A 19,596-nucleotide genomic window follows, 5' to 3' on the forward strand; every position below is an offset into this window, starting at 1 on the left:
TTTATTTACAAAAAAAGTTCTTAGGTTCAAAAAAACATTCAGTGAACTGAAAAACTGTGGTCGGTAATATAGGTATTTAGCTGTGTCACATGCCCTTAAGAAGAAAATGCACATGTGCTAACTTGTGTAAATTTCAAATTTCTATCCCAAAGGAATTTCAGGCTTTGGTCGCCGCAGGCGCTGCCTTTCATATCCGGTTAATATCAAGGTCATGTCCGTACCCAATACCGGATTACTATTTCAAACTGTATGATCTACTTTGTATCCCAATACCCATCGCAGTGTGAAAGGGGTTGGCTTACAAGTTGTGAATTGTATTTTTCACCATTTCTCATTCACAATGGGAAAACATATTGTCTATCAGCTTGTAAGTGAAACATTACAATGTGGGGAAGTAATTTAAACAGCGTGTAACAATGATATTCCACTCTACAATGCCAAACTTGAATAGCTGCTTTATGTATTGCTACAAATGGTATTTTGACTAGTATACTTTTAGATTATTGGTTCACACTGCGTTCAATACTGTGAAAAAATTCTGCTGAAATAAATTAAGATAAAATGCCTATTTATTTCAGACAAGCAATGATGGAGTTTGGAAACTAATATAAACTGGGATAGGATGTTTATTAAATCGAACAAATTGCAATTTTTCGAAAGCTTTGAAATGTACTTGAATTTAAAGATATATTATAATTATTATATTTACCAATGGAATTAAAGATGAACAACAAGATAAAAAACAGGGCATGAATGATCTTCATTTTTTCAAAGTAGATTGAAACCTGATTACTGCTTGTTAAACGAGAATTCCGTTAACAGTGTATTTAATTATGCTGGTGCTTTATTGGTGCATATATTTACTCTAGTTATCTTCTAGGTCGTAATAGGTGCGACGCTAAACCTTCTGAGAAATTTTTATTGCATAGGAAAAATACCACACAAGAAATGCAGGGAAAAGGCTTTTCTGTCACAATTCGGTCAATTTCGGCTTTCTGATGCTTCAGGTGTTGCTTGAGAAAATTATTAGTTTTGTAATTCAGATTAAAATAAATGGATTTTAAAAAGCTTTTTCACTTATTCGCAATAATGAATTTTTCATCATTCCAATGAGAAATCACATAATTTTCAACTTGTTTAGAATAATTTAACTCTGAGCGTTCACCATTTTTGAATTCCTTAATTTTCAAACTTAAAAATCTGCCCGACACGCTGGCATATTATCATCGCGCGCGGCTCGCTTCGCTCGCAAATTTGAGTGCGCCTAGGGCGCGCGACTGTTGGTTTTTGCGCTTCGCGCTCCATGATGTATTTATCTCGCGCTGCGCGCTCGAACAATTAAGACTCAAAACATCCACCAATGTAATTTTGTGATTGTAAATTCTCGTTTGTTAAAAGAGCTTAACTCGAGAGTTTGAAATCACCTATGGCACGTGACTAATGGAAATCGCACTCCGAGCTCGGTCTTTGCATTTTTCCCGCATTCGTGGACACACCTTTTACAATGAAAGGTCAACGGACCGACAACTGTAATTTTGTGATTTTTAACTCTCTTTTGTTAAAGCTCTTTCGGCTTTAACGAATATATTTTCATCACGAATCTCGTGCTTCCCACTCGATTTTGTCTAAAGCGTCAACTTTTCTACATTATACACAACACTTTTATATCAAATATAACATATTTTTTATGTAACTCTGTCTGGGATTGCTTATTCAAAAATTGCAAAATAAATAGCAAATTGTATTTACCATGATTATTTTTATATTTTTTTCTTATTTTGCTTTAAATTGTATTCTAAGATGCGCTAAAACATGTATCATTTCAATAAATTTATATAATTACAATTCATAATTTGCATAAAAAATAAATCATACTAATTCTTCATTCCTTGTTTTTATATATTTTTAAAATTTTTAATCTTGTTTTTTACGACTAAATAAAAACTACTGCGCATCTGTATAGGGTATAATACAGGAACATGTATAGGGTCCTATATAGTATCCTATGTCCTCTTTCGTCTTTCCTGTCCTTTTCCCAAAATTTAATTTTTTTATTTTCAATCTTATTTTTTACAATTGAAAGAAAATCTACTTGTCCTAACTAAAAATGATTAATAATAAATTTATAGATCCTTTCAGACAAACATTTTTTGTCTGTTAATTTTAGTTTCCACCTTGTGACGTTTTTAAAAAAAATTAATGTTTTTATTTTGAATGTTATTTTTTACGACTTAAACAAAATCTACGCGTCCTATCGAAAAGTGATTTGTTATAAAATTGTAGGCCTTTTCAGGGCGCGCAATTTTAGCTCATCCATTTTTTTTCGTATCTTGCATAGTTTGACCAAAAAATGGAATTTTTCATTATATTCGGTAGGATCAAATTTGGAATTTTCAACTTTTCGACCAAATTAAAAAAGTTGCTATCATAGTCTTATAGGGCTTTCAAAAAGCAACGTTTTTCTTCTATTGAATTTTTTTCATATCGTGCGTTGTTTGGCTTAAAATGTTCATTTTAGTTTTTTTTTTTGGATTTTGAAAATGTTCTAAATCTGATAATTTTCTTTTTATAGAAAAAAGTCATTAGAATAAATTGTTTTAGTTTCTGAGTACTATGAATAACCGTTCATAGAATTTTGAAATCTTGAAAAATGTGGTTTCAAACATTTTAAAAACGTGCTCCCTTTTTGAATTTTGATCCAAAACAGCTGGTTTACGAACTTGTTCTTTCTTTTTAGGCCTTAAAAAAGTGTGCCAAAGCAGAATCCAATCTAATAAATTTTTCGAAAGTTATCGTGCCCACAGAATATATACAGACAGACTACAGACTACAGAGACAAACACTTTCGTAAAAATCGTTTTTTCTGATTCAGTGGGTCTCAAAACTTAGAGATTGGATGAAAACCGACAAAGCAAAATTTTACTTAAAACTAATAACTTCTTATTAGGATGAGAATGTAGAAAAAAAACATAATAGCCGACGATAATTTTTATCATCCTTAAAACCCTCATTATTCTAATTTAAAATTACAGTTTTAAATGCCCAATTTTCCTCAAACCAAATTCGATCCCTAGTTGTTGTATATATATATTATTTGTATTGTGAAATATATATAAAGAGATCAGTGTACGTATAGAAATTTGAATGAACCACGATATCTTACGAACATTCATGAAATCTAGAAAATGATTGACAGAAATTAAAATAACTTGTGTAAACCGACTTCTTCAAACATTGAGCAGTAATAAAAGAAATGATTTCCAATTGCGTAATCTCTTTTTGTTCTTCTTCACTCGTCTTGAACGTGAATAAAGATACACATTCTCATAACTTTTTCTATAAAGTTTCAAGACTTCCTGGAATGAAATCTATTTTTTGATATGCCAAAACGTCGAAAAGACATCTGTACTGCAATACAAAAGTTCATAAGATTATCAGAAATACAACTACATAAAGAACAATCATAAATTTATTTGTATCTTCTTTAAACTCTGGCCTTCACTTCATTATCACGTATTGAAGTATGTCACGCTCTGCTTTTTAACATTGTTTATTGTATTAGTAACTCAGTGTGCTTAATCCCCACACCACAAAGTGCGACAGTCTCATTTACCACAAGGTGGGGTGTCTCCACACCCCAGTAATTTTGAAACAGATTACGAATGATTTATGGTGTAATATTGTTTCTAGGGTATTTCACAAAATCATGCAATTATTCAAAGGACTTTTTCAATCATTTTCTGCGAAATTAAAGGGTTTTTCAATAAGAGCGCTACAAAAGTTTTTTTAAATAAAACAAAAACGGTTTTGGATATAAATGAAATTCTTTATTCATGTGAAAGTAGATTCGATGCCATTATGTATGGAACTCGATTTCTTTTGCATGGCCACCACGGACACGCTTGCAGAAGTCCAGACGCTGAACCCAATTTTCGACGGTTTTCAAGCATAATTCGGCCGATACTGCTGCAATTTCACGTTCGATATTCGTACGAAGTTCATCAATCGTCGCTGGCTTGTTGGCATAGACCATAGACTTGACGTAGCCCCACAGGAAATAGTCTAACGGCGTCAAATCGCACGACCGAGGCGGCCAACTGACTGGGCTATTTCGTGAAATAACACGCTCACCAAACTTGGTTTTCAATAAATCGATTGTGACATTCGCTGTGTGGCTTGTGGCGCCGTCCTGTTGAAACCACATATTATCCAAGTCCATATAATCCAATTCGGGCCAAAAATATTCGGTTATCATAGAGCGGTAGCGATTCCCATTCACAGTATCGTGCCGGTCTTGATCATCACGGAAGCAGTGCGGCCCAATGACGCCGCCGGCCCATAAACCGCACCAAACCGTAATTTTTTCAGGATGTAATGTTGACTCATGGAGTTCGTGTGGATTGCTGCCTGACCAATAATGCATATTTTGAAATGAGCCTGATCGCTGAAGATGATTTTTCGATGAAAATCCGGATCATTTTCAAGTTGTTGCTCAGCCCAATTCACGAACATACGTCGCTTCTGGTGGTCAAGCGGCTTCAGTTCTTGCGTCAATTTGATCTTGTAAGGATGTAGGCTAAGATCTTTTCGCATAATACGCCACAACGACGTCACAGATAAGCCCAACGCTTGAGAACGACGTGTGAGAGACTGATTTGGGTCTTTCTCAATTGATGTGCTAGCGGCAGCAATATTCTCGACACTACGGGCACTTCTTTGTCTCACTGGCACGAGAAAATTTTGCACTGTACCTGTGGATTCAAATTTTTCCAGTAGACGCTCAATTGTTGATCTGACAGGACGATTATGACGACCATGAATTGGATGTAGCGCTCTTAAAGTTGAGGCCACTGACTCCGAATTTCGGTAGTAAATTTTAATAATTTCGAGTCGTTGTTGGATCGTATATCTTTCCATGATGAAATGGCAAACCTTACTGAAGAGAAATGTCAAAAGAGCGGGAAAAAAAATTGCGTCGTTTGCTGTCACTATCGGTCTACTTTTGTAGCGTGCCTATTCAAAAACCCTTTATAACGAGAAAATTCCATTTCTTAGACTTTTTTCAGTTATAGGAAACACAAAGGCTATTTACACAGACCGTAACACATAATATATTTCATAAAGGATAATAAATGATTAAGGGGGGTTCCTACCTTGTTGGCTTTCCATAGCTTTCGATATCACTGATTTCAAATCTGGTACTATTTTTGCAATTAAAAATTATTTAAACAGTTTATTTAATAAAAAATATTGCAAAATTACTTTTTTCCAAGATTAATATGGCTTTCATAGTTCAAGCGGTCAGAAATCACGAATTTGACATCAGATTTACAACAATCATTTGTTTAAATAAAGTTAAGAAAATGAGAGTACTTACGCCTAGTCAACTATTCCAGGTCCACCTGCAAGCCACCTTCCTCATTCACGTGAAAAACAAGCCTAAAATCGGAACTAGTTTCGCGGCCGCAGAGCACCCGGCCGCTGCAGCCCAGCGCGTTTGACACCGCTCTATTCAACGGCCCATAACTTTCGACATTTTTGATATTGTGACTTAAAATTTTCCAGGTACATTTTTGAAACAAATATCTATCCGAAAATGCAAAAAGAAAAAAAAGATTTTTTTGACCCAACAAAGTAGGAACCCCCCTTAAGTAACTTCTTGCAGTAACGTTAATAATATATTGACCAAAAAAATGCAGTTTCATAAACATTCGCATAAAAAACAGCATACAAAGGTACTTAAAAACATGAAAAAGATACGTGTCACATATTCCAAATAGCACATTAAAAATTCATATTATCGCTTCTCTAAACATCTGTAGCATGACTTAGTGACCCTCATCTATTTCCACGTGCAGAGGACAACTGAAGAGGAGGCTATTGAGATCCCTATCCCCCTGAGACGCTCTAGGCCTAGCTCATTCGCGAAAATAGGGCCTTGGGGTGTCTAAACACCCCACTTTGTGATGTGAGGGTTAGGTAGAACTGTATATAGATTTAATTTGGGTGTTATAAAATGCCTACTATATGCCTAAAAATGTTGCAACTGTCACTTTCTCTTTTCGCATCGTGTTATTCATGTGGCAAATTGATTCCTACGAAGAGGTTTTTCCGTTAGGATTTCTTCCTTCATCTAAAGGTTCACCTTAAGGTCCAATAATTTCTCTAGCGTTTTCAGCATGAACGTGGTCAGTCTGATCGATACAAAGCATTTTCCTTACAGTAGGTATTCTTATCTGGCTTCGAAATAAAGATTTATTTAACCTTTCTATATGCTGCCGGATTATATCCCAGGGTAATCCAACTGCGAGTTCGGAAATGTTAAGATTGTGTCTTGTTAAGGTTGTTCTATACAAGGCCGAGTTTCTATTCCTTTTAGCCATTTCAAAAATATCTTTAGTATTATTTTTCGGGACCTAAAGACTAGGACTCTGCCAGAGTGCATATCTGTTTTCTCCATACAAAGAGGACAATGCGTCGTATAGCTTTTCTAGCAGCTCTTACAAAATAATAAATCACCAATTGCTGACGTCCGTGGTATCGACAGCAAGCACGCATACAGGGTTTGTCCGGAAAGTAATAGGACTGAGTCGATTTAAAAAAATTTATTGAGCCATTCGTTACAATTCTTCAAAAACTTTCAAAATAGGCTCTTTCTGCGTCGATGCAGCACTGCCAGCGCGATTTCCAAGCATTGAAGGCATCACGGAAGCCATTCTCCGGACTAGCCTTGAGAGCCGCAGTGCATGCTGCTTGGATCCCATCTGTCGTCTCAAAATGCTTGCCTTTCATCGGCCTTTTCAGGTGAGGAAAAAAAAAGTCTGGGGGGGGGGCACACCTGGGCTGTAGGGCGGCTGCGGAAGCGTTGGGATGCCGGCTTTGGTCAGGTAGCTGTTTACAAGAAAGGCGGTGTGACCCGGGGCGTTGTCGTGGTGCAACTTCCAGTCGGCTGCGATGTCTTGTCGGACCCGATTGACCCTTCGTTTGAGTCTCTTGAGCACTTGCACGTAAAACTTGGCGTTCACGGTTTGTCCAGGAGGAAGATATTCATGGTGGACGATGCCTTTGATGTCAAAAAAGACAATGAGCATCGTTTTCACTTTGGATTTGCTCATTCTTTCCCTTTTTGGGCGAGGACACGCCGGCCTGTTCCACTCGGAAGATTACCTCTTTGTCTCGGGATCATACTCAAAGATCCACGACTCGTCACCTGTGATTACGTTATTCAAAAATTGGGGGTCACTTTTACACATGTTCAAATTTTCTTGGCACACTTCCACTCTCAGCAATTTCTGGTCGTCAGTGAGCACTTTTGGGACCATCTTCGCGCACATCTTGCGCATGTTTAAATGCTCCGTCACAATGTCGTGAATCACAGATTTTGATAAATTTAACATCTGGACAATTAAACGAATACTCAGTCGACGGTCCTGACTCTCCAAGTGCTCGGAGACAACTGATTAGCCCCTTGTTCGTTAGCTAGGAATGCCTTCTACCAAATCCAGTCGGTGCGCGCACGCTCCGAAGTACAGTCACGGCGGAAGAAAATCAGTCCTATTACTTACGTATAGAGTGTTTCAAGTGATAAAGAATGGTACACTAAAGGATGCCGACTAAAACTGCCTTGACCAGTTATTCTAACAAGGATATGAACGAATTCCCTTATTGAAATGGGATCCAATAGATCGATTTCTACATACGGTTTCGTGAGATAGCAACGTTCATTAAATAGAATATTAATTCCGAAGGGGCTAGTTACTGCGAAATTTCAGATTGCTGCACTAGAGATCTTAGGGAAACTCTGAGGAACTCTTGAAACTCTCAGAAATCTTGAAAATCTTTCGCCAACCGTGAAGCGTTCACACCACGAAGCATTCACACATTCACAATCTCGTAATGCACACGCTTCCTCGGTGAGTCGAACTAGCTAGGGATCCCGGAGACCTCTCAGATTCTCAGAAAGAATCGATTCCTTGCCCTCGAGAATCGACTTTTTGGAATCGATTCCGCCCGGTGGAATCGAAGGCAGAATCGATTATCGAGCCTCAATTCCACGTCGATTCTCTGATATTTGTCTCTCATGTTAGACTTACTGCGCTTGCGCTAGGTGGCTTAAGATGACACGACGCGACAACCCTTTACAATAGCAATAATAAGTCGGTCCGTGTTCCTCCTTTACATAGCTAGCGCAAGCTCAGTAATTAATCCATTCGAAGAATGGATTAATTAAACACCCGCATATCCGAATTTGTATGAAGTAGCCCACGAATATTTGCCAATTTTTGGCGACTTCTGTGCCTTCTGAAAGGCTTTTTTCGAAAGCTGGTAAAAAAATGATTAGCAAGTTTAGAAACAGGCTCTCGGGAAAGCACTTAAACTAGTTCGCATTTTTGGGGCCACTGGACATAGCAATGTGACAATAGGTGTGGAAATTTATTCCCAATTTAGAACTAAGCTTCCACATTCATTTTTATTGATGTTTTAATTTTTTCCGATACTTAGAATGATTATTGCAGTGAAAGCCGTTTCCCTTTTTTTATGTTCTTTATTCAAATACTGCCGACATGTTTCGACTCGGATCCGATTCTTTTTTGAGGCGAGTTCTTATATTTAATTAAAGGAAATTGAAAAGAACATTTTTTTCTTTTCGTTGTAATATAGTTATAGTTATAATACAAATATATGTATAGTTACATATAGTTAGATTAGAAATAATTAATTTTAATAGAAACTTCCTTCTGTTCCTACTTATGGGACCAGGAAAAATAAAAACTAATAATAACTGTTAAATTATATTAGTCTAATGATAAATATATTATATTTTATTATTACTTATGATTGTTAATATAACTTGAAATTAATGCATTAAAATTGAATTTTAAGTAATGGCGGGCTTTTTTAAAAGTAAGGAAATCGGAATATATTAAAAAAATATATTACATTATACATATTATATTTATCATTATATTAGTTAAATGTAAATCTGACTTGACATGAATGCGTTATATTTTAAATAAAGGCGGACTTTTTATAGTAAGGGAATCGGAGTCAGAATCGATTCTGAGCGTCGATTATTCGATTCTCAGAATCGACATGAAAAATTGTAGAAACATGGATGCAATATCTCTACGTTCCCTTTTTGCAATATGAGTTCGATAAATGTCGATGGTTTAGTACCATTTTTAAGTGAAATTATTTATATTTTCAAATAATTTCCATTGTTTAAATAATACAATTATTTTTTATTTATAACATTTCATCAAATCATATTGAAAAATTCATCTTTTTTGGTAACAGAGTCATGATGTGATTTGTTTATCAATCAAGTTTGAAAGAATTTTCTCACACAAGATTTAAATATTCCTCTTCTCCACCAACAGTTTTTTAATTGAGTGCTTAAAGTCCCATTAACTACTAATGTACTAATGGTCACTTCCGACTTCTACTAACAGTATTATAATATCTGAACTCAAACATTTCTATTGAGAGTACTCCAACATTCTTAGGTATAGCCCTACTGAGGATTTATATTCAGCAAAGACCTTCGGCTCATTATAAAATTGCATTCTTGTTCCCCACTTTTTAGAAAGGACCCTCCATGTTGAATAGAGCTGCTTATTCCTTCGTTCTCCTGTCCCTTTGTACCGTTAAAAGTAGCCAATAGTTTCACGGCCGTGAAACTGTTAGCTACTTTTATATTTAAGATGGCAGAATTACGGAAGAAAATGTTCTTAGTTGATTTTGAAGAGCAGCAAATTATTAAGTTTAAGACTGGGTGCTCATCTTGTCGAGGATGAAGTGAAAGTTTTCTCTACAAAGGCCAATCTACCGATAAGGGACCACCAACGCTGCGTGGAAAAAGTAAAAAAGTTTCATGAATAATACACGAAGTTATACAAAATTCCAAATTGAGAGTAGAGGTACAAGTGAAGAAGGAGAATGATTTTTTACAAAAGCTGAAAATGATCTTTGACATCGCACCGCAATCAGTGTTAGAGGACTCAATGTCTTACACCCGTGAGAACATACATTGATGAAAATGAGAGACAACTGAAAATTATCGAAATTCGGAAAAAACATGCTCGTGAGGTAGCGAAACTGTTGGGTAAGTTTGGCATCTTTTCATAATTAAGTTTTACAAATAAAACAAAGGGAAGATCCTTCACGATGATAATTTTTAACACTTTTCAAAATTTTTTAATGTATCTCCGAAATTTTTTTCAAGAAAATAATTGATCTATTTGTTTATTCATATCATACTTTATTCTATGTATTTGCCGAAACTTCTTAGAAAGCTTAGAGAATGTTGAAATTCCGTAAATACGAAGTATTTTTATGTAATGTTAATTTCTTATGTTTTGAAGAAATTCTAGAATTACATGCTGATTGCTGACGTTTTCTATACGTTTCAACAAGTTTTTTGCGAACATTATTAAAAAGTTAAATCTAACATTTGTGATTATTAAATTGAACGGTTTCCTTACTTTTAATGATATGAAGTGAAAGAAATTATTAACATTAGAATTTCATTGAAATTTGTAATTTCAGACACTCATGTGGAATTGGCATCTTCAACTAGTAGCAGTGAATCGCTTACGACGTTCAGCACCAGCTTTTCTTCTAAAGATGTGGAAATGGAATCATTACCGGGTCCTTCTAGTACACAAATACCTCTGAAATTAAGCGTTTTAAATGGAAGCCTTGCTGTAGCTCTTGACGCAGCGAAATTGAGTGACAGACAAGCAGTTCATATCCTTACGGCCTGTGCTGATGCTCTAGGAGTCAATCTATCTTTTGCTGTTGTGAGCAGATCTTCTATACATGGATTTACACAAAAATTCAGAATAGAATACATGGAAAAAATTCGACAGAAAAGTAAGAAGTTCAAGGATAAAGCAGCCCCCGAAGCTGAATTAGGAACGGAGAAAGATGAAGCCAAGGCCGTTTATGAAACTCTTTTACAATAGGACTTCCTTAATGAGGTGAAAGCTTTCTGCTGTGATACGACAGCTTTAAATACTGGAAAGAACAACGGTGCTTGTCAGTTGCTAGAGGTTGCTATGGGGGATGATAAAATACTGTTGTCTTGTCGTCATCATATGACTGAAATATACTTGAAAGCGGCTTTCGAAACAAAGTTTGGGCAGATAACGGGTCCAGATGTTCCGTTCTTCAAGAAATTTCAAGATTCCTGGAGTACCATAAATCCATGAAATTCCACTCTAGAGTGGCTGATCGGTTGGTGGTAAAAGCTCTTCGAGGTGAAGTAGATGAACTTCTTTTTTTTGCTAGAAGAAAGCTCACTAATCAACACTGTCGAGAAGATTACCGCGAATTCCTAGCACTTGTTATTTTCCTAAGTGATCTGAAGTCTTGCCGCGAAATTTGTATATTTCTAGTAAAATTTTACATTAAAATATGGTTCAATGCACCTCTTGCTGCCAAGGCACAACGGAAAGACCTTCACATATTAAAATCAATTCATCTCTCTGCGAAGCAGGATCGAGAAATTTCTACTGCTATCTTCGAAAAGCTGAGCTTACATCTTTGGCACCTTGTAGCGGAAACTACTGCGTTAGCTTTTTTCGATGATGAAAATGCAGCAGTGAAAAAAAATTTGATGGTTCAGGCTTTATCCTAAGAATCTAAGAAATCAATTATGGACTACAAACGTATTAAAGCACAAAAGTGCAAGGAACTGCTGGATAAAGAAGTTAAATACTTTATCTCCAAAGATTCATTGAAATTATTTTCAGCTTTCCATATAGAAACATCCTTCCTTGAAGAAGACGCTTAACACTGGATGGGGAATGCACCCTATGAAAAAAGGAAGAAACTTGTTTCTCAGCTCAAAGTGGTTAACAATGTTGTAGAGAGAGGTGTCAAATTCATGTCTGACTTCAACGATTTGATAACGAGAAATGAGGATCAAAAACAATTTGTATAGCATCTTGCTAGAGAGTACCGGGAAAAGTTTCATGATATCAGCAAATCAACACTATCGAAAAAAGTTGTTTAAGTAATTGAGGATTTATTAGATAATGTAGACAAGATACCTTTAAATTAAAATCTATAGGTTTATTACAAGAAAAGCTGACTCTTCTACCATAATTTTAAAAAAGTTGAAAATTGAAAAAAAAACAGATTATTTAAATGAATAAAATTTATTTAAATAAATATAAATCAACTGAAAAAGTTTTGAAAACATTCCAATGGACCTATAGTAATGATTTCCGGAAAAAGGAGTACAAACTGCTTAAAAGAGTCAATTTTCTGAAGAATGTACATTTTTTGATTTAAGGGTAGTTTTCAGGGCATCGTGAGGGTGGGTTAGGGGCGTCCAACCCACATGTATAATAGGTCAAATTCTTCTTTGGAAAGTTCTCTACAAACCTTATAACTTTAATGTCAACTTTTTCCTAACCGTGAACAATTATTTGAAAAATACCAAAAACTGACTTTTCACCATGCACTTTCCCATACAAATTTCAAGTCCCAACAGGCACCATTAAAAATAAAAATTAAAAAAAAACGCGTTTACTTTTATTTTATTTCAAAACGATTTGGGGGGATCGTTTGCATTTAGCATCAAGAAAATTTTTGTAATGCATTTTTGGACAAAATGCAAATTGCAAGTTTGATCTTTAAGGGAATAAAAGCAAGGCAACTTTATAGGTGAAAGCGACATAGGTTTTCCAAAGGCTTTCTGTAAAGGATATACATATATACGTGTTTCTGTGCAAGATCCTTTTAAAAGTTCCTTTGATGGCTTTCTGTAAGGAATCCTATACACGTTTCTGTACAGGAACTTGCGCTTTAATGTTCTTCGCAAAGGAACCTGTACAGTATCATTCAAAGGTTAGCTTGCATGGAGGTTCCTTTACAGGACCATATACACTTTCTTTCGCCGAATTCCTGCACAGGAACCATCAAGATTACCTGCACAGGTTCCGTCACAGAGAGAATTGAGACGCGTGGTTTTGTACATCAATTTTTTCAGAATCTTACACATAAGCCTGCGAAGTTACTAATCTATTATATTTTATTTGAAATATCTTTAAAATTATATATAGAGCGTCGTACGTAATATTAATAAAAATGATAGATAATATTTCCTAATACGCATAATTTTTCCGTCTGAGCGAATATAATACTTTAATTTTTGCCCCACGTGTGAGTTATATATAGACTATTTGTATTGTGAAAGTGGTTAAACATTTATTACTCTGCTCAAATACAAGCTAAAATTTTAACTAAAATTTAAATTAGAATTATTTTTTATTACTGTAATTCTTGCTACAGCGAATTTAAAGAGATATTTTTTACCCTTAAAAGAGCATACATTTATCACATATGAATTTTTTTCTAATTAGGAATTTATCGAATAGTTTACCTCAACTTAAACGAATTCAGTAATTAAATGTTTACCTTTGAAAATGGCTCTAATTAAAAGTAAATATCTCTGAAAGAGAAGTTTGCCACCTTTAGTCGGCAATATAACAATTGGTAGATATGGGTAATTTTATACAGATAAGAAATGAATTTACTATCGCAAATTACAATAAAATAACATTAAGTCCCCAGAAATACCTTTGTAGCCTATTTACACATATCCGAGACATAGTTTACAGTTTAATAAGAAATATATAATGCATTAATTTGAAATATATGATTAATGAGGATAAAAATTTTCAACAGTAAGAAAAAGAAGGTATAATGTTAATAATTTTAGTTTTTATAGGGAAATATAAGATCAGAAAATATAATATTATTAAATTTTGTCTGCCTTCGCCTTCCTTATTGTTGAACATAAAATTACATTGCTTTATTTTACCAAACAGGAAACATTATTTCAGTCTTAGTAAATCTACCTTGACCTACAGAATTCAATTCTGATAAAAATGTTGTGACAAATTTTCTTATTTCAAAAGTGCCCTATATGCGCAGAATTACCCATATATTATCTAGTTTTTAAAACAGAAACAGAATCTTACTTTATTACATTGTTATTAAATGATTCACTAATACGTAAATCAGTTAATTCTCTACTTTGACAAAATGAGGGCCGTTTACAATCTGCTCTTCACCCTGTCAATAAACTTTAATATTATTGGTGAATATAATTTATAATAATATATATCCGCCTTAATGATTCCACCCAATAAATTATAAAAGCTTAATGTTGCAGAAGCCAGGAATGTCAAGCACTGATCATGTTATAATTTCTTTGGGTTCCATGAAATGGGCCCCAAAGGTAGGTTGCCTGAGCTTAGCTACTGCCGGGTACTGGAATCAGGCATGCGATTACGACATTTACTGCACTCTGTCGTTCAAGCAGTTGCGCCATGTCAGCATCTGAAGCACTATCCTGATGTCTTTGTTCAGTTTTATCAGTATTTTCCTGGCTCTGTCTATCCTCTACGAATAGGTTCGGATGGCTTTCGCTTGTCAGAAAAATTTAATTGCTGGTCCGCTTTTTCGTCATCCTTGATCCCTGTATCATCAGGAACTCACATTGGGATCACGTTCTGCTTTCCTGACATTTTTTTCTGATGCCATTTTACATTTTCAAACCAGTTCTAGTATTATGTCTGGTTTTTCAAGTGCAGTTATTATCTCTTGGCTGTGACCCAGGTGGGATTCATATTCCCTTTATTAAATTCGCTCAAGACCGTGTGGAAGCGAAAATAAATACGCTTCTGCATGACTTGCGAATTCCTAAACAGAAGGGTTACATAGAACGTATGTACCGTTACGTAGAACAGCTATGGTTGCCTGCTCAACCACACCTCGTTTGGCCAGCGACTGATTTTCAGCTCGTAACATCGCGTTACGATTTAAGTTAATTTATGTAGGTAAACGCGATTCAAAGAAGAGGCTGTCATGGGAGGTTTAAAGTTTTAGCCATCCATGGCACTTAACCCTCTTGAGGGAGCTTAAAAAATTAATCAAAATAAGAAAAACTAACTTTTATTTTTCTCACTGCGATTCATGCTCAGCACGGTTTGTTGGCTCTCACGGACCTGAATTGGTGGATGGTCTCGGTCGTGATTAAGTCACCCATCGAAAGGTGGGAACTTAAGCACGCCAATTCCTGGGTTTTCCGTGATTAATCGTGATTGCGGTGCTGGTCATGGGTACCATGACAAATTTGATTATCCATGTGTAATGCAAAACAAAATTCTGACTTTAAAAATCCTCAACCTATTTATTGAATGCGCCACCCGTTTAAAATCGGAAACATATTCAATAGGATTTAGAGTCACAATTTTGTACTAAAATTTTCTTGATTGCACATGAATAATCAGGAAAGGTTAAGTGGTTAGGAGAATAATCCAAAGTTCTGAACGCCAAGCATTGCACCATAGTTTGGTTCAGAATGGCGCTTTATTCGTAAAATCATTTGAACTTAAAAAAGGAGAATTCTCAGCCTTTTCTTTCTCATGGAGAAAGAAAATTTAAAATAGGTTATTTAGCATGAGGCGCGAATAAATAGCTTCAAACAACCCAGAAGTTAAAAGTTCTCGCTTCTGGGAACCCATTTGCCGTAATTTTTTATTATTATGAGATTTCACTGATAAAATTTTAAATATAACCTCGATATAAGTAGCCAACTTAATATGCTAATCGCTGATGCGATGGCAGACCCTGGATCAAGAGACAATTACATCTCCACCGATTTTCTAATTAAAAACTAAAAAAAGCCTGAATTTGTAGGACAAGTTTCTTTCTTTTTAAATGTAAATAACAAATCATTACGTTTCAGACTTATTGTCCTTCCAGGATTGGTTCCGACTTGTATACTCGGTACCAGTTTCCAGACAAGGACACAGTAAATTGTCAATAGATCCAAATTCTCTTGGATAAATTTCCTTGGGAGGGAAAAATTGACAAATTTAAATTTGAGAACTAAACTTTATTAAGGGACACAATCAAAAAAAGGCATGTCCTAGATCCAGGAGTCAGATCAAAATAATTATAAGTATAAAAGAAATGATGCTATTTAATTTGATGATTAAATAAAATAGAGAATGATGTTACAGTACTGATATCACTTGGAAGCCCATAGTGTTCTAGTCTTACAAGTCCATATATGTGCTTTTGTCAGACCCGTCAGGTAAACTGCCTGATGGTTATCGCCAAGTGTAGGGGCTCAGTGATCCCAACTTTGGCATGTAGAACTACTGCGCTTGCCTGTCGTAGCAGCACTCATTGGCTACAGATGGTGCTTAATTGGAACCGGATATATTTATAAATTATAGAAATTGAAATATATAATTATTATAAATAACTACTTTTAAATCACTATATAAATATTGTTCCTATACAGAAATTGGTAATGAAATATAAGTTAACCACCCACTTTTCCATCTCCCCGCGTACTGGATCTGACAGCACACATTAACCACCCACTTTTCACCTCGACGCGAACCCCATCGCTCAGTAGAATTGCAGCGCGCATCCACCCCCCCCCCACACTTAGATCAGGAATTTTTCAGATTCGTTTTTCTCCTTTAAAACATTGAAGATCGTTTTATATTTATAGTTTGTAAGGTAATAATATTTGGTTCAGAAATTAATGTTGTACTACATATTAAGACATTTAGATCTTGCCTTGACGGATCACTAAAATACTAAAGTTTCTTTTATATTTAAAAATCGATATGCTCTTTCTAGAAATTTAACGTAGTAATCACGTAAGTAACCTAACTTTACATTAATAATTAATAATAATTGGCATAATAAGGATCCATTTTTTAGCTGCTTCCAATGTTTCCGAAAAAAATGGAAGCCCCTGTTTTCGAACACAACTGAGCTTAGGTTGAAAAGTGACAAAAGCTCATGTGTTATGTGATTTGTCTTCAAATAAAAAGTTCATTCTTTTTTCATTGTGAAGTTTTCTATTATATTTTTGGTACAGAAATAATCTCTTTTGGTTAAAATTTGTATTACTTTGTGGAAAATGTTATTATGTGTTGAAAATTCAACTGTATTGTAAAAGCTAATCTTTTTTCGTGGATAATTCAACTGTTTTACAATCTATCATTTTAATTTAAAATTTCTCTTTTTATTTGAAAACTCAACTATTTGGGTAGAAAATTCAACTATATGTTACGCAGTTAACTTTTTTTGTTGGAAATGTACCTTTTTGGTCGAGAATTCGTCTTTCTTGTTTGAATTCAAATGGTTAAAGATTCGTTTGGTTTTTTGTTAAGAAATAAATTTTTGTTACTGAAAATTTCACTAATCCATTTTTGGTTATGAACTAACGTTTCTTAGTTGAAAATTAAAGTATTTGGATAAAAATTCGTGTTTTTTAAATAAAATTTCATCATCTATGGTAGAAAAGTAATGTTCTTTGGAACGAATCCATTTTAAATCAGTAAGGGCAATCGTTGAAGTAATGATTTTAATAAATTAAATTAAGAATTTAACTTTCATTTGACATTGGCACACGTATTTAAAAAAAATGATTAGTCGATGCTCAATAAGCATTAGCGTTTTTAGTCCAGTGCAATTAGAAAATTTTACACTGACGATCTCCAACTTTATACATAGTTTGAGATTTTTTACCATTAATTAGTTGTAAAATGAAAGTGTCAAATCTGAGTTTGCGCATGCGCAGCATTAACCCTCTCGCCGCCATGTAGAAAAACGTATTGCTTTCTATTTGTATGGATTGCTCGACTTCTATTCGTCCTGCGAAGACGAAAATGAGCTATTTCGATTCTTTAGCGGTTTTCCTAATTATAATTTGGGGACATTATGGTCCGTTTGATGTATAGGAGAAAAGTTATATGCGCTGTAAGTTGAAAAAATAAAGTTTCGTGCTTTAATTTTCACTTTTTTGCGTTAAACATTTGTTGGGTGCATCTAAGACAAAAAACCTTTCTGATAAAGGTGAAGAAGAACGTTTTCCGCGTATTTTCATAGAATATTCATCCCGATAGCTTAAATAGGCGCCCGCCAATCCACGCCTAAAATTAAGCGTGGAACTGTGTAGTCGTTTGATCAATCCTGTGGCGCTCGCCAGTGTCGAGGTGCGCTTGGTGTCTCTCTTTCTATACTCATAAGTACTTCAACTGCACTATTCCATTAATTACTCGCAATCAATCAATATATTTAACCATAAATTAATATTTTAAATTGTTTTATCTTAAAAAATTACTATCAGTCCATTTGTCATTCTTGATAGTCTGTTATAACTTCATCGAAGCCAGTTTGGGCGAGTTATCATCGCAAGGTAAGTGATTATAGGCGATTTTAACGCCACCTATTTCAGCTACGTGAGACGAAGTCAACAGTAGCAAAAATGACTGTTTGATTTGCTCTGAATCCTTGGAATGAGGAAAGATCACCATTGTGAAAAACAAGGAGTACAGACACCTATTGCGGCCAGCGTAGCTCGGAAACTCAAACATCATATATAGCAAATTTTTCAGATATATTAATTAAAAAGATTGATTTATTGTTTAATATATTGAATAATTGCGAATAATTAACAGAATAGTGCAGTTGAAGTACGTAATGAGTATCGATAAACAGGGAAAGAGAGACACTAAGCCCACCTAAACACTAGCAAGCGCCACGCGATTGATCAAACGACTTCACAATTGCATGATTAACTTTAGGCGTGGATTGGCCAATAAATACAGGGAAAAACTTTTCTGTAAAACTTCGGTCAAGTTCGGGTTTCTGATGTTTAAGGTGATGCTTACCAAGAATGATTAGTTTTTTAATTTAGTTTAAAATAAGTGAATTTTAAAAAGCTTATTCACTTATTCGCATTTACACAGGTACACGAAAAAAAGTTCTTGCCTACAAGACGAGATAAATATTTCTATACGTTTTTGGAGTCGCTATATTCGAATCCGGTGTTGGTTTGACTCGGTCAGGTCGCACTTCGTTCCTAACCTCAAAAAATGATAAAATTTGGAACATCCATGGACACACGCAGAAAGCAAAGTGATTATATGTTTTCAAGGTCGCTGAGTCCAAATTTAAAGGACATTTGACTTGGCGAGGTCGCATTCCATTCATAACCTAAAAAAATTAAAACACTGAAAAATGTTCTCGACATAAATTGTTTGTATTCAGCGTCCGGTATATAGAACTTGTAGTCATTCTTTGAGCATGGCTATGTAGAAAAAAGGTCTACAGCACAAAATCCTGCTGCTTTGGCAGATACTGTGCCGGTGACAACTGCCCAAAAGGGGATGTGTAGAATGATTCATTCTCAGATTTGTTGAGGTAACGAAGCCTGCGAAGGCTTCGTTATCTTGCAGGTTGGCATGAGGGTGTGTCCGGGACAGTTTTGGGTGTTTAAATTAATTTTTTTCAAGGTTATGAATGGAATGCGAACTTGCCGAGTCAAATGACCTTTAAATTTAGACTCAGCGACCCTGAAAACATATAATCGCTTTGCTTTTTGGGCGTTTCCATGAATGCTCTAACTTTCATCATTTTTTTGAGGTTAGGAACGAAATGCGACCTGACCGAGTCAAACCAACCCCGGATTCGGATTAAGCGACCTCAAAAACGTTTAGAAATGTTTATTTCGTCTGGTGGACAGGACATTTTTTTTGTTTACTGGTG

The sequence above is a fragment of the Belonocnema kinseyi genome, chromosome 1 (genome assembly GCF_010883055.1).
Source record: "Belonocnema kinseyi isolate 2016_QV_RU_SX_M_011 chromosome 1, B_treatae_v1, whole genome shotgun sequence".
NCBI classification, from domain to species: Eukaryota; Metazoa; Arthropoda; class Insecta; order Hymenoptera; family Cynipidae; genus Belonocnema; species Belonocnema kinseyi.